This window comes from Xiphophorus couchianus, chromosome 23 (assembly GCF_001444195.1).
Source record: "Xiphophorus couchianus chromosome 23, X_couchianus-1.0, whole genome shotgun sequence".
In the NCBI taxonomy this organism is placed as follows: Eukaryota; Metazoa; Chordata; class Actinopteri; order Cyprinodontiformes; family Poeciliidae; genus Xiphophorus; species Xiphophorus couchianus.
In genome coordinates this window covers 441,159-464,316 of record NC_040250.1, presented here as the reverse complement: position 1 = coordinate 464,316, position 23,158 = coordinate 441,159, and the positions used below count along the sequence as shown (strand labels likewise).

The 23,158-nt window shown below is 42.8% G+C and overlaps 1 protein-coding gene across 2 annotated transcripts in view; it reads right to left on the bottom strand.

The window, feature by feature from the left end:
• Nucleotides 1-23,158, bottom strand: part of mgat4b (alpha-1,3-mannosyl-glycoprotein 4-beta-N-acetylglucosaminyltransferase B) — a 49,176-nt gene that overhangs the window by 25,303 nt on the left and 715 nt on the right. The window lies entirely within an intron of this gene.

The following is a 23,158-nucleotide window of genomic DNA, read 5'->3' as shown; positions in this document are numbered from 1 at the left end:
TGAAACTTTATTCAGGTTGACTTCTGGACACAGACATGTCCAGAAGTCCAGCAAACAAAGACAAAACGTCCAAATCATGAAGGAAATGTCCTGACTTATGAGGACGCAGCGGAGACATCAGCACTGAAGTGAGTCTCCCAAACAGAGCGAGCCGGGTGCAGATCAATACGTGTAGACAATACACTAATGCTCTGTAATACTAGAACACAAACACACACACACACAAACACACACACACACACACAGCGTGTTTGAGACGCGAAGCCAAGCTGAAAGGGCAGACAGGTTGAGTCACACTGTAGTAAACGATGTGTGTGTAATAATATGAAAGCTGCCATCACAGTAATGAGATTACCCCTCAAACACACACACACTAAAACACACACACACTCTCTCTCTCTCTCTGATTGGATGGCCGAGTTAATGGTCGTGTGGTTTTGCTATGGACCAGAGAAAGTCTTGGAGTGTAAATAAGACGAACTCTTCTTTGATCAATAAATAGTCAGTCAGGTGACGTCAGGCGCCCCCAGGTGGAAATCAGATTATCTACGCATCACTTCCTGTCTAATTAATTTCCTGATCTCCTTCATTTACTCCTCATCCAGATGTTTGGTCTGAAGGAGAAAGAAAGAAACCTTCAGAACAAAACGGTTCTGATTGGTTCAGGAACAGAACCGCCGGGTTATTGATTACTGAAGAAAAGATTAATTGATCTGTTCCTTCCTCCTTCCTTCCTTCCTTCCTTCCTTCCATCCATCCATCCATCCATCCATCCATCCATCTTCCTGCTGGTTGAACAGATCTTCCTTCCACACAGTTTTATTTCTCATCTCTGATGTTTATTAGCAGATGCAGCAGATTTACTCTCAGATCTAAAGTAAAACTTTTGGTGTTTCAGACGTTCAGTAAAACAGATTTCTGTTTCTGTTCCATTGATCTAAAGTTCGGACTGAACTCAACTTTAAAACAAGAAACGTGTCAGAAAGTATTAGCAGTTTCATTTTCACGTTTGAATGAAACGAAGAAACTGTTTGCTGTTTCCTCACAATCTGAGAGCTTCTGTGTGCACGACCGAGCGTCACAGACGGAGCGCTGCCATCCCCTAATGAGCTCCTAACGAGGGTCCCCCAGCACTCTGCCCCCCCCACCGGGCAGATGGTGTTTAATCACAGACAGATTAATGAGAACATGACAACAGTCCACTCTCACCGCTCTCTGGACCAGTTCACCCACATTAACAGCCACCAGACCTCATTACAGGAACCCCCCAAAACTGTTTTGCTCACTTTTTATGAGCAAAACAAAAATGATCCAGAACCTCTGCTGGCATTGTTTAACTACTTAATACCTCCATTTATATCAGTACAATTGTTTTTACTGTTTTGTTGTGAGGGCTGCACAGTGGTGCAGTAGGTAGCACTGTTGCCTTGCAGCAAGAAGGTCCTGGGTTTGATTCCCAGCCCGGGGTCTTTCTGCACGGAGTCTGCATGTTCTTCTCTGTGGTTCTCCGGCTTCCTCCCACAGTCCAAAAACATGAATGTCAGGTTAATTGGTCTCTCTAAATTCTCCCTATGTGTGAGTGTGCCTGGTTGTTTGTCCTGTCTGTCTCTGTGTTGCCCTGCGATGGACTGGTGTCCCGTCCAGGTGACACCGCCTCTCGCCCAAAACGTTCGCTTTAGAGGCAGCAGCCCCTCCTGATCCCACTGGGGACAAGGGTGTACAGAAAATGAATCAGATGTCAAATTACTTAGAAATTCTAACTTTAAACGTAAATATAGCTATGATGCTAATTATATCCACCAAGCACTTAAGGAATGAAACAGGCTGCTCAATCTTAATATGGTGATTATTTTATTGATGCTCCAACAAGGCTTAGAAACTGAGTTAAAATATATGTTTTAGAACAATCATTGCTTTTTCATCATTACAGTGTTTCATTACAGCTGAATCCCATTCCTGCACAGTCCTGTGGGCTCCTGGCCTCTTTTTAGATAAATAAAATCAGCTTTATAAATTCAATTTCAACGTATATTTTTGAACAAGTGTTCATCCTGCAGTATTTATATACAAATAATACAAAAATCCCTTTACTGTACAAGAAACTTGTATCTCCAATATTGTATTAGGATATACAGTATATACTTATGAAAATGTATTAATTAATATTTACATATGACTGCTTGTAATCTAAAGCAATATTTTAATTCAGAGTTGCATGATCAAAATATATACACATAATTACTCTTTCAACAACTGCACCTAAATGTTATTTATTGGTTCTTAATACTATTTTACTTATTTCCATTCCTTAGTTGCCGAGTGTAGCTAAAACGCTGCAGTATCGAAATGAAAAATAACTGATTTACCATAGACTTACCATATCTAGAAAACATTAGTCAGCCTAAATATATTTTAACCCCATCTAAGGGTTAAAATTATTTACTGTTTATCCCCCCGTTGCGCACTTTCGCTTTTATTAACCACGTGTAATTCACACTCTGACCACTAGGTGGTATCAACGCACTTCTAATAGCAGCCTTAGTATGAGAGGCAGATGTATCAACCAACATGGCGCCCATTACCTTTACTGGTCCTTAAAGAGTTAAGGAACATCTCAGGTTATTTTGATCAAACTTATCAAAGTATACAGAGAAAGCTTCAGAGACAGAACATCTTTCTGAAGCATCTGGAGTCACTAATATATTATAATAGTTTAGTCTTTCAGTCGCTAAAATTATCCATGAAATTAGCTAAAGTTAACATGCAATTCTTGAAAGATTGCAGACTAAACAAAATTAGTTTACCTGGATGTGATCACCTCTCAGCCAAAGACATAAATATGCCGGGCGACGACGATAAAGCTGCTGTAAAATAAAAAAAATTCTAAAAAATAAAAATAAAATAAAAAACTCGGGAACTTTACGTTCTCCTCTGATCCGGTTTAGAGTCACGGTTGCTAGGCAACAAGACCTACGCCGAGGTAAGGGCGGGAATATCCTTCCACTGCTAACTTCCGGTGAAGCTGACTTCCTGTGATGGTAGATTTTTTTTTTTTTATTTTGAAAATGTACACTTTTCTAAGAACAAACCAGTTTATCCCTAATATAGTTTAAGAACTGACTGAAAATAGAATCATCTTAAGGAAAATCAATATTTATTCAACAGAGGTAAGAGAAAACAAAAGTCCGTTCTTGCAGAAAAAAAAATTATTTCAACATTTTCAGAATTATTGATAGTTGATATTTGGACTGTTTTTTGAAGTTGGGCGGTTTGGTTTGGAAACTGTCAGATTTGGCAACCCTGCCGAACTGCGCCATGTTTGTTATTTATGAGCGCGAGCCGTAGAGTTTTGACGTCATCCTTTAAAAAAGACCGGCTTGCTTACATGGACACAGAGACAATAAATCGGCGTGCTGATGTTCTTCCACTCTGGGACCCGGTTGTGAAAATTATATTTTCTGATTTCCCAATACGCCAGACCCGCCTAGACGCCCAGCATAAATGACTCAAAGCTTTTACGGATTATCCTGAAATCGTCTCAGTGTTTAGGCCTCGTAGTTTGGCACTTTGTACTTGACCTGTTGAGGAGTAGCTGGCCAGTATCCGCAGGAGCGCCATGTTTGAATCACCGTGCTTGTTATTTGGCAAGTCGTTCGTCGGAAATCTTATTTTAAGGTGTTTGGATTTTCTCTGATGAAGTTATTGAAGCCATTTTGTGTATTTAAACAGAGCAGCAGAGGAGGAGCGACCGACCATGCCGTCTCAGCGAGGTTGGTTTGGCTGCTGGCTCCCTGAAATATCTGTGGAAAAAAATGGCAATCAATTATGGATATTAAGGGGATTTTCAATAAAGCTGATGATCCCTTCAAGCTGCCTGGGGGATCCGCCTGACCCATCAAAGGTAGGTTAGATCAAGCAACTGTTGCATGACGGGTTTGGAAGACGTCTCAAAGTAAGAGCTGCTGCTGGGTTTGTTGCTAGCTGTTGTTGAAGGCCAAAGTTTGGCCTGGTGCTGGTTTGGTTTGGTTCTCTGAGCTGAGAATTATTCTGCTGCTGTAAATCCTTCTGTCAGTACCTGCTGTGGTCATGTGGCCTGTGGAGGTTTAGGTGGAATTAGCGTGTTAGAATCTGAAGTTCATGTTTGAAAGTCAGTTGTGATGTGAAAGAAAGATGGCTGCCAAGGATTTGGTGAATACAGTTTGGAGGCTGCAGGAAGTCATTCAGGTTAGGCTTTGTAAATATCACTACACTAAACCTTTACTCCACACGAGTGCATTATTATTATTATTATTATTATTGATGATTTAATGTGGCTATGTTGACATATTAAGGTAGCTGCATTAAGATAATATTTATATTTCTGAAGAATATTATCAAAAATATGTTTTTGGGTGGAAATAAGGTATTTCATTTACATTTCAACATACATACCTTTATTTTTTTTTTTACATCTTCTTAATATTTAGTTTGAATTTTAATCTAAATATTTAAAAACCAGGACCATACTTTGATAATTCAGTAACTCAAACAAATTTTATTTACATTCAACAACAATTTAAACTTAAACGTGAAAACTGATTTATTTCTGTGTCAAAATCTTACGGCCTCTTGCGATTTAATTTCTTCTGGATGACTGTCGATGGAGAGATCCGCTGCAGGTCAGAGGTCACAGAGGTTCACTGCCTAATCCACCAGCTCTTATTTGCAGTTTTCCAGCTGAAATTCGGTCCCTGTTTTCCTTCTAGAGGATCAATGGTTCCCTGGTGTTGGGTCAACTGTTTTTTTTCTCCCTTCAGTCTTTGAAATCAGCTGAGTTAAACTGTTTCAGTACAAAAATACTTTATTGATCCCAAAGGGAAATAAAATAATAATTTTTCTAATAGATGAAGCCACTAACTCTTTATTTTCTCCAGTATAGAAACACTCCCGGAGCAGGTCTTCTCTCTTTCTGTCTCTCTGCTCTGTCCTTTCAAATCCCCCGGAGGTCGTGACAGATGACCTTTCATAGAGAGTCAACTTCTGGTTCTGCTGGAGGTTTTTTCCCGTTACAGGGAGGTTCTTTCTCCCCACTGTCTCCACATGCATCTTCAGTCTGTCTATGGTAATGGATAATAGTTCTGAGCTCATGGTTAAGAATTTAAGGCCTTGTCAACACCACATGGTGTACGGACTAAGAAGATATAGAAGCTGATCAACAGTTTTTGTCGAGATGGAGACCCTGAAGACACCAGATGGCCTCAGACTGGTAGGTAATGTGGCTATCAAGATGGTCGCTGTGGCACTAGACTGAACCAAAGGTTGGAAATGTGGTTTGTTACTTCCTGTAGCCACTTCTCAATGCTTTGAAGTCATCAGATGAGTTCAAGGAAATTGGTAACAAATAATTACAACAAAGTCGATCCATTTCACGCAAAATGCTGCAGAAAAAACACGGTAAGCTACATGAAAGGTAGGTAAGCAGAACAGATCTTGGATTCTCTGGTCTGTGATCATCCATCCATTTTTTTCCACGCGTGTCCCTAGTGGGGCTGCTAGGGCTGCTGGTGCCTCTCCGGCGGTCAAAGGGCGAGAGGCGGGGTCACCTGGACAGGTCGCCAGGGCAACACAGAGACACACAGGACAAACAACCAGGCACTCACACTAAGGAGAACTTGGAGAGACCAATTAACCTGACAGTCATGTGTTTGGACTGTGGGAGGAACCCGGAGAACCGGACAGAATCACCACGCACAGGGAGAACATGCAGAAAGAACCTGGGCCAGGAATCGAACCCAGAACCTTCTGGCTGCAACAGTGCTACCCACTGCACCAAATGTGTGTAATTTATTCTAAACGTTCTCCTGAAGACAGTCAACAGTAAGAATACCAAAAAGTAAAAACCCAGCAGATGGAGAAGTCCTTGATGGCCCTGGTTCTGGTTCTGGTTTTGGTTCTGGTTCTGTTGTTGGTTTTGGTTCCTGTTCTGGTCTGGTTCTGTTTCTGGTTTTGGTTCTGGTCTTGGTTCCGGTTTTGGTTCTAGTTCTGTTATTGGTTTTGGTTCCAGTTCTGGTCTTGGGTCTGGTCTTGGTTTTGGTTCTGGTTCTGGTTCTGGTCTAATCAGCAGTTTCCCAGTAGCTCTTCCTGCTCCTGTGGCTGCAGAGCGTCTGTAGCTAACGGCTAACTGGAGGAGTTGAAGCTTGGCCATTGAAAACGTGTGGATCCCAGGAGAGTTGCTGGTTCAGTCGCCCTCCTGCCCGTTAGGCTCCAGTACATCAGAACCTGCCGATTGTCTGGAGACCAGAGGCTTCATCACTGCAGGGACTTACATTATTATCACTCTTCCGTCTAGCTAAATGCTAATTCAGTAAGTTGTGCTTAACTCTTCCTGTTTATTGGTAACTTGTGTTTAGTTCTTCCATGTAATCAAAGGCTCTTTCAAGGATTGATGTGTTTGCGAAGGTTGAACGCTGCTCACAGGTCAGATTGGTCCAGATGTTCCTAACAGAACCAGCCTGAAGGTTCTGCAGGTTCTAGCAGATGAACGGGCGCAGATCCTTTAGTCATCAGGCTCCCGGTTTGTGATCCAAAGAACCCGACCGCTTTCTAGACGAAACCGTTCCTGATCAGAAACGGACCGAAAATGATCAGATCTGAATAAAACGGACATTTTAAGATTCATAAATACTTTGTTGTTTCCAAAGGGAAATCAATGTTCCTGTGACTCATTAATTCATTTCATTAAGATTTTTAGGAAAAAACAATTGATTTCTGTTAAACATGAGATTTAAAAAAATCTTTTTATTTTTTGATTCTTAAATTTTAAATGTCAACAACTGCTGTATGTTCTCTGAGCGTTCAGTGTTGGACTGAGGACAAAAAGGCCAGAAGTCCAAAGAAACGGCTGGTTCTGTTGATCAGAACCACTTTAAAAACGACCAAACTGTCTGGCTGTTTGGATCAGAACCGCTCCTCTGAAAATATAATATGAGACGTTTTAATCATCTGAAGGAAAGGCAGAGTTCTTCTGAGCGGTCCAGAACATCCGGATCCAAATCACAGCAGAATTATTCTGTTCTGGCCCGGTTCCAGAACCATCCAGCACTTCATCAGAACCACCTCAGATCCACTTTCAGTCAATGAGTCGAGTGGGTTTGGGTTTATCTGAGCCTTTAATCAATACATCTGTGTGTGTGTGTCTCTGTGTGTGTGTGTGTGTGTGTGTGTGTCTCTGTGTGTGTGTGTCTCTGTGTGTGTGTGTGTGTCTCTGTGTGTGTGTGTGTGTCTCTGTGTGTGTGTCTCTGTGTGTGTGTGTCTCTGTGTGTGTGTGTGTGTGTGTGTGTGTGTGTGTCTCTGTGTGTGTGTCTCTGTGTGTGTGTGTGTGTGTCTCTGTGTGTGTGTCTCTGTGTGTGTGTGTGTGTGTCTCTGTGTGTGTGTGTGTGTGTCTCTGTGTGTGTGTGTCTCTGTGTGTCTCTGTGTGTGTGTGTCTCTGTGTGTGTGTGTCTCTGTGTGTGTGTGTCTCTGTGTGTGTGTGTGTGTGTGTGTGTGTCTCTGTGTGTGTGTGTCTCTGTGTGTGTGTGTGTGTCTCTGTGTGTGTGTGTGTGTCTCTGTGTGTGTGTCTCTGTGTGTGTGTGTCTCTGTGTGTGTGTGTGTGTGTGTGTGTGTCTCTGTGTGTGTGTGTCTGTGTGTGTGTCTCTGTGTGTGTGTGTCTCTGTGTGTGTCTCTGTGTGTGTGTGTGTGTCTCTGTGTGTGTGTGTGTGTGTCTCTGTGTGTGTGTGTCTCTGTGTGTCTCTGTGTGTGTGTCTCTGTGTGTGTGTCTCTGTGTGTGTGTCTGTGTGTGTCTCATTCTCACAGGGAGAAACCGGCCAACATCAGATTCTCACCTGCTGTTTCCTCTCTGCCTCAATCTGAGATAAAGAGACGCTGGAGCTGAAGTCTGGACCGGGTCAGAACCGGTCTGGTCTGGTTTGGACTGGATCAGTGGAACCAGTGAGCTGCTTCAAGTTCTCTCAGCCAGAAACAAAGCTTCTGTTTTATGCAGAATTATCTGACCTGTCCAGCTGGTTCTGAACTCTACCGGACCCAGAATCGACCTCCGGCGTTTCTGGGTCGGTTCTGTCCATTTCATTTCAGAGGCTGCGAGGCGTTCAGGGTCCAACAGACACAGGAAAACACACACACACACCTGGCTGAAGGCTAAGCTGTTAGCATGCAGCTGCTGCAAACCTCGTTACCATGACAACCGCCTCCGTGAGTGTTCACACACACACACACACACACACACACACAGAGCGGTGAGGTGAGATGTCCTCCAGACTGTGAAGCGTGTCCTCATCACCGACTCTGCTACTGCAGCTTCGGATCTCACACACACACACACACACACACACCTGATTTATAACCGCCAGGTTGCTTCTTGTCCTCAGAATACTAAAACACACCAGAGAGGAGCTGCTGTGGTTCTGGACGAGTTCTACTGGACCAGAACCAGAACCTGAGAGGACGAAATGGTTACATGATCTGATTTTACTATTTCATCTAAAATTGTTTAGTCACTCATCCGTCTTCAGGTCAGAGGTCATCTTCAGTTCTGGCCCAGTTCCATGGATTCTTTCTCGGACCAAAGCCGGGTTCTGGTCCAGCAGCTGGTTCTCTGCTTCAGGGAGGTTCTGTTTGGTTCTGGAGGTTCTGTTTGGTTCTGGAGGCTTTGGGCTCCCAGTAGAATCAGAGCTGCAGAGGGAGGAGTCTGGACTTTATCTGCCTTCCTGCTGGTCTCGGTTTATTATTAGACTGAGGCCCGGTTTGCAGGCCCGGTTCGGAGTCATGATGAGTCAAACCAGATGAAGGAAACCAACCAGCGAGCTTGTGGTTCTGACCTGGTTCTGGTTCTGCTTCAGCAGCAGCTGCTGTTTGACCCAGAACATTTTGAATGGAGGTTAGAGTCCAAACCAGACCTGGACCAGAACCTTTCCTGCTGTTCCCAGGAATCCAGACCCTGATGACCTGGATCATCAGCAGCTTCCTGTGTGTATGGCAGCTACTTCCTGTTGCTATCATACACACTTCCTGTCCATGCGCAGGCCGACGGTCCCGACTGATTCAGAACTCCAACTGGGTCGCTTCTGTAGCACTACATAATGTAGTTAAGGGACTAGATGGCACAGAACACCAGAAGACTAGATTCATCTACTGGAGCTGCTGTCAGTAATCAATAAAACAATACAAAAGAATAACTGCTTTCAATATTATGTATTTTAAAGAAAAAAAGTAAGTGAACACCACAAGACACAAACATACATGGAAACCAAAAAAAGAAATAAATAAATACAATATATATACACAGTACTGCAGTAGATCTTCTATATAGATGTGCACAGAGTCCTAACTTTCCCCGCTGGTCAGCACATCGTCTGACCGACACACATTTAAAAGTCCATGTTTTAATTGTCCAGTTATTTGTGATGAAAAAATGTCGAAGCGCAATTTGTTTCCACCAGAAAAGAGATGAATAATGGATTGTGTGTCTAGGTAGTGAGATGGAGGGGGAACCAGTACAGACCATCAGACTCCTACCAGACCAGTATGGAGTAAATTTCAGCTTCTCCTGGCTCCAGCCAGTTGTCAGAAGCTCGCCACCCTTTAACCCCACAAAGGATCACCTGGCCAATTCCATAAATAGTTCAGTGCATGACAACTTCATGGCTCCAAGCTCACTGGATGTTCAGATCTGTGGCTCCTTTGTCTCCAGCTCTCCCCCTCACACCTGACTGGGAAAGCTGGAGCAGGCCTGATTAACCACTCAAGATGCAGTGATTGGCTGAATGCACTGTGTGACTGACTGTCACTCTACCCAATGGAGCACCAAAGGTGGGATTAAGGGCAGTTTTTACCCTGGGTTACACTTCTTTCCCATGCCGGGTCACACCCTGCTGCCTCAAGGCGGTCCTGAACGCATCACCAGCTCACCGTCCGCCGAACACAAACTACGTTACCCAGAATGCCCTGCAGGAGCCCCAACTGGTTTAAGGACCGAACCGGACCAAGATGGACAGAACCAGCAGAGTCCAAAAGCATTCGGTTGAAAGCAGCTGAAGGGCAATAGAAGTATTTTAAAACAAACTTTTGGTGCTTTTTTCATTTCATCTGCTGGGTAAAAAACGTCAGTAAAATTCTAAATCACTGCAGATGGAAAAGATAAAAATGTTATTATTAAACCGGCTCAGTTACTGTTTGGTTCCTGATTTGGGCTGAATTTACAGTTCAGTGAAAAGTCAACGTTTGGTTTAGTTGCTCCAAAGCTAAGACGAATTCAAACAGGTTAATAAATGGGAATCTATTTTGGTCCTTCATATTTTTAAAGGCCCGTTTCTGGTACACCCGTAAATCTGACGCACATCCGCTAACGGCCGGTCTAAATGATCTGATTGGATGCTGGACTAGACTATCGTTGTGCTAAAAGGAGTTAGCCTATCAGTGAAGCTACGCTAGCCTAAAATAGCACCTAAGTGCTAACACGTAGCAGCTAATGCTAATCCACATTTCTAAAGGATTTGATGGTTGAATAACCTAAAAATAGATTAAAAACTATAAAATATTTGAAATCATATGAATATTTATCCAATAATTTAGCAGCAAAAATGATTTTTTAATTGAAAATGTTTATTTCATTGCTGTATGGTTATTATGGTATTAATTACGGACGCTGTAATTAAGTCAGTTATGAATTGTAATGATGCTGTGATGCTAGCTGCTAGCTGCAGCTTCATGCGTTTCTGAGGCTCCGACGCTGCAGAACTTCATTCACTCAGGAAATAATTTATGAAACTCAGACAAACTGCAGAGCAACTCTCAGCAGCCTAACAGACCAGAACCAGAACCAGCATCGAGCCCAGCCGTGTTTACACAAACAGCCAGCGGGGGTCAGAGGTCACAGATTGCTGTTTGACAACTCTGTTTGTCTCTTGACCCGGTTCTGGTCAAACGGTCGATGTGGAGCTTCGACACATCGAAGCTTTTGTGCGCCGTCACAAACTGGATGAAAGTGGATCCGCACAGAGAGAATGTAAAAGTCAGCCACACTTTTCAGATGCGTATCTATAAAGTTAATGAAGACCGAAGAGTGAAAGCGGGTCGGTCCGGTCCGGTGCCTGGGTGTAACTGAGTCACCGGTCAGTTCGGTCACGGCCAGAAACAGAACCAAAGTCCAGAGAAAAACTTCAGGAAACCTGGAGACGGGTTGGTTGGAACCAGCGGACCAGAGTCCAGGAAAATCTGGACCACTGGGAGGAAACTGGGAACCAGCGAGGCCTGGATGTGGAGGACGCAGCGCGGGAACAGCAGCTGGTTTATGGCTCATCAGAGCTGGGTGGTTGTGTGTGTGTGTGTGCTGAACTTTAAACTGAGCCGTTTGTTCTCACACACTCCTTCAGCTCAAGTATCACTTCTGCTTAAACAAGGCAGCATTGTGTGTGTGTGTGCTGCCCTGCAGCTGTCGGGGTGTGTGTGTGTGTGTGTGTTTCAGTCAGACTCCAACAGGCTGCCTCTCTCAGTCTTCCAGATGTTCAGCAGCTCCGTTAGCTGGAACTAACAGGAAGGTTCTGACTCCATTAACGACCCGCTGATCAGTTGCCTTGAGAAAGTAACTTGATTACTCTCAGGTTAAAAGCTACGTCAACCTAGTGATGCCAACCAGAACCAGTCCGCTGTTTGCAGGCAGCATTTCCTCGACTACATCCTGTCAGACCAACTGGCTGGTTTTAGTCTGAAGTTTCAGGTTTTGTTGCAGATGAACCACGTTGACGTCTGACTGCGTCGAGCTGCGACTGCAGGCGTTTCCTCAAATATTACGCTACATTGTTTTTAATGCAAGTTAGCATTAGCTTCTGCTACATTTTTTGTTTACAATTAGCTTCCAATAATTCTTCATGTATTTAGAATTGGTTTTGACAATTTTTTATGCATTTAGCAGTTGTGCATTCTTAGTTCAGTGTTAACTTCCACAAATTTTTTGTTTAGCATTTGCTTCTGGTATGTTTTTTGTGGTTAGCGTTAGCTTCTAATTTTTGATTATTAGCTTCCACAAATTTTTTATTTCATTGAGCATTATTTTCTTTTCACTTTTGTTCAGCATTGGCTTTCTGTAATGTTTTGTTTTTGATTATAGCAATTGAACGTTAGCTGCTGCTAATTTTTTGTGTTTAGTTCTTTTGGAGTTAGCAGACTTAAGATTCTTGCTTAGTGAATTAGCAGCAGGGGAAGCTAACTACGGTTCAAAGTGTGCAGGCTAAGATTTCACACCAAACACATTCAACTAATCGGTGTTTTTTAATGCAAAAATATTAAAAGGAAATATTAACAAATTGGGTGCAAAATAAAAAATGTTCAATTTTAAAAAATGGCTGTCATATTGCTAACTCTTGTTTTTTCTGAAATGCTAGCCCTGCTAAAACATCTGTGCCAAATTAGGTTCTTGTAGCCAGATGTGAAATATTTATCTGTTTGTTCTGATGGCTGTGAAAATAATCCAGAACCTGGTACCAGCCCACATACGTCGACTTGGACCATTACCAAAGAACTGGACCCGGTCTGAAACACTCAAGCTTTATTTGGTCACATTTATCAGAACCAGAACCGGTGGTTCTGTGTGTTTCTAAGAGGATTAGTTCTACTCCTTTCAGTCTCCCGGCCTGAATAAAAGCCCGGCGGTCCAATCGGACCCAGAGAGGATGGCGCAGAATGTCCCAGCAGGTCTGTCTCTGATCCGGACGGGACGCACGGCGTCCCACCTGCCCGAATGGTGGACACTTTGTCTCCTTAAATGACAGCTGGAGGAAGGGAGGGCTCTTTTGTTACCGTGGAAACAGACCCCTGACTGGCAGACTGTTGGCATGGCAACTAGATTCTTGTCAGTGTAAACCAATCAGCTTCCTCCCTGGGGAGCGCGTGTGAGCCGCACTTCCTGAGCCTGCTGGGGAGGTTGCAGGTTTGATTCCCACAGGGCGTTTTACCAACATTCAGAAACGGTTCTGAAACTTTTCAGACGTTTTTAGAATATTTCTGATAGAACATTCAGTTTAAAAAATCTTTCATAAAGTTCTGAAGGTAAATACAAAGCCCTATCCGGGTTTTCAACCAGTTGGTTGAGCCTCATGTGGGAGCTTTAAGAAGAAGAAAAAGACAATTTCTCCATGTTTAAAGATTCGTCCTTCCACTAAATCTTCTGCAGTTCGGTTCTGGAAAAGCAGCAGCAGAAATCCCTGAAAGCTGATCCTGAAGCGGAGGAAATCAAAGCTTCAGCTGGGAGCTGAAACCTGATGATCGGCGCGGCGACGGCTGATTGGTCGGTTCCTCCGCCGGCCTCCAGATGTGGCCCCTCGCTCTCCACAAGGCCTCTTTGTGCCGGCGGCGCCGCCCGGCTCCGTCCACAGACGCTCCCATTCAGGAGCCGCTACCTGAGACAGCGCCACCTCCAGACACCGGGGGGCGACGGTGGGGGCCTTGTTCAGGCTCCTTCCTACCCGGTTCTGGTCCGATTCCTCGGACACTTCCTGTTTCACAGGATTCACTCACACACAGCCTCCATCTTACCAGAACCGCTTCATCTGTCCGGTTCTGATCGGCCCAGAACCGGGTCATTCCTCTGACCCAGCAGATCGCTACAGGGCCATCCGGCGGTCCAGAACCTCCAGAACCAAGGCCACTGCATGCATACATGCAGATTTGGAAAGTTTCACATGAGTTTCCTGTATGTCTACACAGGTATCACATCTGATTCACATGTACATCATGTGAGGGCAGCCATCTTGAAAATGTATTGTTACACTTGAAGATTTCAAGATGGCCACTATGGTCATGTGAAAATATATTGCACTGTATAAAATGGTAAAATATTTCCACATTTATTTTATAAATGATACCTGGGAGTACGAGAAAACATGTGAATCTGTTTTACCATGAAATGTTCCAAATTCACATGTGAAAATTAGTGTAGACCACATGTGCATGTTACATATAGTTGATGGTTTTCACATGTGCATTTCATGGGATTTTTCTGCAAGGACAGAATGGACAGTAGGTCCATTTTGGTTAAGACTCAGTCCGGTTCCGGTTCTGGTTGAATATGTGATGAAACTTCAGCGTGTTTTGAAAGTTTTCTGCGAATAAAAAAGTAGCTGCGTTCCATTCTTTATATATCTGTGCAACATTTCTAAAATTAGTTTTATGGAAACAGTTTTTGCAGAAACTAGTTTTTCTAGTCTTGTCGCTGATCAGGTGGTTTTCGGTTAAATGTGGTAAAACTGTAGTGGAAAGGAGTCGATTTTTTGTCGGAGCGATGGATTCAACACTTTGACGCACCTTTTAATAGCTCTGGTGAATCCAGCTGCACATTGACCGAAAAGCAATCCTTCAGCCTAAAGCCACTTCCTGTCGTCGTCTTTGGTGTTTCCACCAGTGGGAACATCCGGCTGCTGATCATGTGACTTGTGGTGCGAAAAATATTTTGATACTGAAAAACCAACTCATCCCAGCACAAAAACTTTTGATCAAAAAACATATTTTTTCTAAATTGACTTGTTTCCTTTCAGCAAATTTATTTTCACAATTTCAGTAAAATTCTCAGATGGAAACTCGGATATTCATCGATCTGAATCTGACGGATTTAAGCAGCTAATGTAAGGAAAGCCATTCACAGTAACTGTGCGCTCACACACACACACACACACCAGGCTGGCAGATGGCGCTCTCTCTGTGAGGAAGCTGATCTGATTCACCGTCACCTCCTCTTCCTCTTCATCATCTTCATCTCTGTTCCAGATCTCATGAATCTCAGCCATAATCCGTCTGCACACAGAAATATGCTGCTGCCAGCTCGAGCGTCAGATTATCTGCTCTACCGACAGGAAGAGGAGGAGGAGGAGAGATGAAGGTGGAGGTGAGAGCTGAACCTGAGATCATCATCATCATCAGATGGATGAAAGCTGCATCTGGTTGGACTCAGCAGCTGATTTAATATTTCATTAAAGTGTTTCACATGCAGATACAAGACGCTAACTGGCTTTGCTTTTTCTTTTAAAAACCATTTAGTTAGCCACAGAAAAATTCAAGATGGCCACCATGTTCCTCAAGGATTTGCTAACATTTATCATAGATGAATACTTCTGGTGTCTAATCATCCATAATTGGATCCATAGAAATCATGTTGACTCACAATGTTGTTATGTTTCAAGATGGCCGCCATGGTGAACTAAAATGGACGGTAGTTATTACCAGTGGTGGGGGCAGCTAACCAGAAACTAACAAGAGTCTTAGCTACGCTAACGCTAAACTGCTAAATACGCCAGAATGAGCAGAAGACTGGAGAAGAAGATGAGGATCTTTGAATCTACAGATTGAAGCAGAAATCATAATAATCATTTAGAATCAAACATTGTGAAATAAAAGGAGGGAATCACCATAGCAACTAGGAAGCCCTGGTTTCAGGTTCTGACCGACGGCTCTGCGCCGACTGAAGCCGATCCCCACTAAACCAAGCCACAAAAGAAGGTCAAAGGTCACTACACAAACAGAACCTCAGAAAGCCACTGGGTCACTCATTGTCTCCAGAACCAGAACACAGTCATGGATCCGTTCTGCCTCAGTAGGAATATTTATCTCCCGGGTGTGTGGTTCTGTCCTCTCGGCGGCGGCCCGGTTCTGCTGCCGGTTCTTTCCGGCTGATCCAACACAGTTCCAGCAGAACGGATCAAACACGGACAGTTTCCATGTGACTGAGGCGGAACCACGGCCCAGATGAAACCGGGTTGGTCTGGATCTGCTGATTGGACCAACATGTTTATGTGACGGTGGAAACTCCTCCAGTCTGGAGAAACGGTCCGGTTCGGTCCGGTCTGCAGAGCAGAACTCCAGGCGGTTTCTGAGCCGCTGAAACCCGAGCTGCAGGTCCAAACATCAAATATTCATCGGTTTCTCTGGCAGCGTCTTGGACCTCCAGGAGCCGGCGGAGAGTGGCGCCGCTGATTAACGCGCCGCCATGAGGAGGCGGCCATGATGATCAGGATGCCAACAAAACCTGAGGCAGGGCCCGGTTCTGGTTCTGCTCCCAGTTAATCAGGAACTTCTCTGCCTGTTCATGCAGCTGAGCGTAATTACATAACAGCAATAATTTGTTCATTTAGCCTGGATTCATTTCCAGTCATGTTTTCACCATCGGATTCATTCATTCATAATGAATTCATGTTGAATTTGTAGCTAAATATTTAGTTCCAGTTAGAAGCTAATTATTTATCTGGGAGTTAAATGTTTAGGTAATATGCAAATTCAGGTGGCAATAACCAGAAATAGACTACCAAAATAAAAGCTGGGTCTTTGTAAACTTTTGAATCGCTTCTCATCATCATCATCATCATCATCATCATCTCAGCTTAAAACAGCAACAGTGTAAATACAACTATGAAAGTTCTCAAGACCTGGCTTTTATTTTGATAGTCCATTTCCACTTATTAGCAAGTGAATTTGAATATTAGCTAAACTTTTAGTTATGACTTTATTTAGTTTAACTAATAAATTTAGTTTATTAGTTATTAGCTAACTAATAATTTAGATCGCTCAGAGCTATTTCTTTAGTTTGGAGCTAAATATTTACAACCTGCTTATTAAATATTCATGGAGTTAAATATTTACATGGCTTTCTAAATGTTTAGGTTGGAGCTCAATGTGTAGTTTCTAAACTAAATATTTAGCTTTCTAACAAATATTTAGCTTGCAGTTAAATTTAGTCTGTTCTACATTGAATCATTAGAGGAAACCAACAGCGGATCCACCCAGAACTTTCCAGCTTTTAGAGTAAATTATGACATTATTCCTTCATCAAACATTAATCTGAAATATTTTTTCATCTTTTGCACTGAATCAGGTTTAAAAGAAAACCTCATGTTGGACCGGTATCGGTTCACCAAGAGTAACCGGTGCTAACCCACCCGTGCTAAGGGTGAGTTAGCATGGCTGACCAACTGGGTTAAAGGATTTTTCATTATGAATCTGAACTCTGTGTAAACACACACACACACACAGTCTGTCAGACTCTCAGTTTCACTCATATTGACCAAACTGTTGGAGATTCTCATGTTGCTGAAACATTAAGAGGAAGAGGAGGAGGATGAAGAGAACTGAAAGATCCAGACGAGGAAAAACAAAGCGGAGCAATGGAGGGAAAGGAAAGGAAATAAGAGATGGAGGGATGAAACCAGAAACATGGGAGCAAGTAAAGACAAATTGACTGAAGAAATCTATTTAAAACCCAGAAAGAGGATTTTTCAGAGAAATGTACGATTTATCGGCATCAACATCGACCGGTCCGATTATTGGAGACGCAGCAAAGGATTGTGGGTGTTTAACTGCAGCAGAGAAGTCAGCGGTTCTGGTCGTGTTTTCATCATAAAAAAGGTTAGAGAAAGATTTATAATATTGGTAAATATCAGCCATAACAGCAATATTAATAAAAAGATTGTTAAAATGTGTTTCTTTGTGTTTGTAAATATTCCTGAATGAGAGGAAAGACCAAGGAGACTTAACGAAGCAGTTAAACAGCGCTGTTTGTGTGTGTGTGTGTGTGTGTGTGTGTGTGTGTGTGTGTGAGAGAGTGAGAGAGACAGCCAGACTAGGCTGAGCATGTTCATCTCCAGCCTGAAAGAGGCCGATGTGTCATCTGATCACTATGAACCGTCTGTTGTGTTGTTCAGGAAATCTGTGTGTGTGTGTGTGTGTGTGTGGTCACCAGTCATAGAAAGCTGCAGCTCAGTTTCAAATAGCTTATACAAGGACTGAAAGTTTAGCAGGTAAATTTAAATTAATTACATAAATTTTAATGTAATTAACCACATTTATGTTTTACATTCAAACGTTCTGAGCCGGAACCTTTGTATTAATTTGTTTCTGATACAACAGTAAATCTGACGCACAGCTAATCCGCTAACAGCAACAATGGAAGCGGCTTCTCTGTTAATTTCTGCTTCAAACGATATGACTGGACGCTGGAACCGACTTGTGCTCAAGTTGTGCTAAAAGCAGTTAGCCTAGCAGAAGCTGTGCAAGCCTGGAACAGTACCTCGATGCTAACATGTAGCAGCTAATGCTAATGTCAGCATCCACATTTCTGAAGAAGCTCCATGAATGATCAGAGAAACTCTGGAAAGACGAACGGATAGAAAAACACTTTGCTCCAACCTGATGGAGAACCTGAAGATTAAAAACTATAAATATCTCTGATGTTCAGCTCATTTATTCAATAATTAGCTGGAAAATATGGTTTTTGTGCTGAAAATGTTGCAGTTTCTGTTATCCGATCTTAAACCAGATTATCTTCCTTCCTCTCATCCAATCAGGAGACTCAGAATAAAAACCATCACTTCCAACAGCATCCAATCAGACGAGGCAATAAATCAAGCAAACCTTCTTTCTGCAGTAGCACTGAGTCTCACCATCACACACACACACACACACACCCACACACACACACACACACACACACACACTGTGTGGACGTGTTTGTGCTGCACAGCGGGAACAAACCCACGCTGTGATGGCGGCTCACCAGGCTGAGCGTGGGACTCCTGGTCATGTGACGCTTCAGCTCTAATCTGATGATTTGATGAAAAATCCTCCAGCTGAAAACAGCTGGATGCAAAACTCTGATATTTTATTGGGTCATATTTATTGATATCAGATTAGTAAAGCCTGTTTAGAGCAGCGCTGGTTCTGCCCGGTCCACTTGATACTTCCTAGAAACCCAGAACCACCAAAAAATTCAAGATGGCTGCCATGGTTGTTGAGGAAAATACATTTTTGCTGTAAAATTAGTTGAATCACATGCTACAAATTTTGAGTCATAAAATCTTATGTATTTTCTTGTGTTTCCTTTTTCTGGTTGTTGTCATGGAGAACAAATGTTGGCACTAAAATCAGCTGCAGCTAACCAAAAAGTTAGCTTCACTAACCACTAATTTGCTAAACAAGAATCTGAGCTAAACTGCTAAACATTTGTAGAAGCTATTAATTTGTCAAATTAATTTTAACTGCAAAATAAATAATTTACCAAAAGCTAACACCAACACAGAGACTCGCTGACAGTAAAGCCCTCAATTTCTCATTTTGCTACATGTTACTTCTTTAAAGTTTGTATAAATATGAACTAACCAATCAGGTACAAGACGGCTCCTAATCAGCTGTTCAAACTTTCCTCCGTTTGTTTCCAGAACCAAAAATCTCTTTTCAGGGTCGAAGATGCTCTGACTTCCAGGATTTATTCTGATAAAAGTTCTACCGGCTTCAAGAACCAACAGGAAAACAAACCTTCAACCTGAGGAGAGCAAAAATAAAACCAGGACCAATCAGGACGTCTCTACAGATGTCTCCATAGAAAATCCACAAAACTCAAAATTACTCAACAAACTTAGATTTTATCTGAAAACAAATCAGCCATGACTCATAAATGAAGCCAGTGGACCAGGGAAGGTGAAAGAGACCCGAGAACGAAGCAGGAACACCAAAGGAGATTTCCTGCATCTTAGCAGCGTTTACATAAATAACATAATTTTGTTTGAATATTTTTGAAGGCTGATCTATATTTTCTTATATATTTTTGTTCTTTTTTAAAGAAACTGTTTGTGTCAAACTATTGACCTTAATTAAACCTTCCTGTCTCTGGATGATCTTCGGTTTTTGCAGCAGGAGTTTTATTTTGGATCAGAACTCAGTCCAGCTGGACTTCAGGTTTCTCACACCTCGCCTAGTTTTCTTTTCCCCCTTTAAGTCGGCCCACTCATGTTTTACCGGGCCTGGTGCCAGTCTGGACCTCCGTCAGGAGTTTAACATCATCACATGATCAAGATAAAGAGCTGCATTCACCATGAAGGCTGCGGGGGTTTATGACCGACCGCTGCTGAAGGATGACCAGCTTTTATGGCCTTGTTAACTTCTCAGATTGTTTCAAAGTTAAACTTTCCATTTTTCTTTGAATTGCATCATTTAGAGGTCAACCTTTCCTCCACACTATTGAGACAGACATGAAAACTTTCAGAGAAAAACTCTTTTTTCCTGAGAAGGACGTGTTGACTCCACTATTACACTTTTCTCACAGTTTAAATGTTCCTGAAATGCACCATTACATCAGAAAAGCAGCTTGGTTTGACTTTCCCTGCAGACGCCACAGGAAGCTGGAGCTGATACCATCGATAGATGATAATCAGGCTGAACCGCTTCACAGCAGATTATTCTGCTGAAAGCAGATGAGAGCGCACAGGTCGCCCTGGAAACGCCCCCCGACCCCCAAACCCCCAACTTGCAGGCCGAGTGTCACAAACCAAACCTCCTCCTGTGGAATCACCTGTTCCACTGCAGCTGCAGAACAACACGTCGACAGCAGAACCGCCTAGGAAACCAGCCGGCCCAACGCATACACGAGTTAAGAAGGCGCTGCTTAGGGCCCCCACACCACCAGGGGGCCCCCAAGAACTCCAAGAGAGCATGGTAAAATACAAAAGACATTTAAAATCATTTAAAAATTACATACAAATTTTTAGTTTTCTACTCCTGTAACGTTAAAATCGACAGCCATAATAACACTGGGATGGTGCAGGATGATTACACATTATGCTAATGCTAGCAGCTATGTTACACTCACATGTTGGTGTGAGGGGGCCAGTGAAAACCTGCTCAGGGCCCCAAAATGGCTGAGGCTGGCCCTGCAGCAGGAACTGGAGCAGATTTCACAGGAAAGAAAAGATAAAACCATTAAATCTGGACCAGAATCACAGGAGGGGTTCCCCAAGGCTCAATCCTGGGACCCTCGAAATTAATATCTACACACTCCCATTAGCTCAGGTGATAACAAGGAATCGGATTAGTTACCATAGTTACACAGCCCTACATTATGATGTTCCAAAATGTTCTCCATCTGAACAGAAGCTGAAGTTATTAAAGAGGAACGACCTAGAGAATGAGATCTAGAACTATAGATCTAGATCCATAGTACTGGAGCTATAGATCTAGAGTTAGCACACAGCTTCAGTTCTTCCAGCTATAAACCAGAGATCAGGGTGACCTCTGACCTCCAGAGCCACATAAAGCTGGTTCCAAAGAGGGGCTTCTACCAGCGGCAGAACATACAACCAACAAACCATCCATCCATCCAACCAACAAACCATCCAACCAACCAACAAACCATCCAACCAACAAACCATCCAACCAACCAACAAACCATTTAAACAACAAACCATTCATCCATCCAACCAACCAACAAACCATCCAACCAACCAACAAACCATTTAAACAACAAACCATTCATCCATCCAACCAACCAACAAACCATCCAACCAACAAACCATCCAACCAACCAACAAACCATTTAAACAACAAACCATTCATCCATCCAACCAACCAACAAACCATCCAACCAACCAACAAACCATTTAAACAACAAACCATTCATCCATCCATCCAACCAACAAACCATCCAACCAACAAACTATCCAACCAACCAACAAACCATTTAAACAACAAACCATTCATCCATCCAACCAACCAACAAACCATCCAACCAACAAACCATCCAACCAACCAACAAACCATCCATCCAACCAACCAACAAACCATCCATCCAACCAACAAACCATCCAACCAACAAACCATCCATCCAACCAACCAACCATCCATCCAACCAACAAACCATCCATCCAACAAACCATCCAACCAACAAATCATCCATCCAACCAACAAATCATCCATCCAACAAACCAACCATCCAACCAACAAACCATCCATCCAACGAACCATCCATCCAACCAACAAACCATTCATCATCCAACAAATCATCCAACCAACAAACCATCAAACCAACAAACCATTCATCCAACCAACAAACCATTCATCATCCAACAAATCATCCAACCAACAAACCATCCAACCAACCAACAAACCATTTAAACAACAAACCATTCATCCATCCAACAAACCATCCATCCAACCAACCAACAAACCATCCAACCAACAAACCATCCAACCAACCAACAAACCATCCAACCAACAAACCATCCAACCAACCAACAAACCATTTAAACAACAAACCATTCATCCATCCAACAAACCATCCATCCAACCAACCAACAAACCATCCAACCAACAAACCATCCAACCAACCAACAAACCATCCAACCAACCAACAAACCATCCAACCAACAAACCAACAAACCATCCAACCAACAAACCATCCAACCAACCAACAAACCATCCAACCAACAAACCATCCAACCAACCAACAAACCATTTAAACAACAAACCATTCATCCATCCAACAAACCATCCATCCAACCAACCAACAAACCATCCAACCAACAAACCATCCAACCAACCAACAAACCATCCAACCAACAAACCATCCAACCAACCAACAAACCATTTAAACAACAAACCATTCATCCATCCAACAAACCATTCATCCATCCAACAAACCATCCATCCAACCAACCAACAAACCATCCAACCAACAAACCATCCAACCAACCAACAAACCATCCAACCAACCAACAAACCATTTAAACAACAAACCATTCATCCATCCAACCAACCAACAAACCATCCAACCAACCAACAAACCATTTAAACAACAAACCATTCATCCATCCAACCAACCAACAAACCATCCAACCAACAAACCATCCAACCAACCAACAAACCATCCATCCAACCAACCAACAAACCATCCATCCAACCAACAAACCATCCAACCAACAAACCATCCATCCAACCAACAAACCATTTAAACAACAAACCATTCATCCATCCAACAAACCATCCATCCAACCAACCAACAAACCATCCAACCAACCAACAAACCATCCAACCAACAAACCATCCAACCAACCAACAAACCATTTAAACAACAAACCATTCATCCATCCAACCAACCAACAAACCATCCAACCAACCAACAAACCATTTAAACAACAAACCATTCATCCATCCAACCAACCAACAAACCATCCAACCAACAAACCATCCAACCAACCAACAAACCATCCATCCAACCAACCAACAAACCATCCATCCAACCAACCAACCAACCATCCAACCAACAAACCATCCATCCAACAAACCATCCATCCAACCAACAAACCATTCATCATCCAAC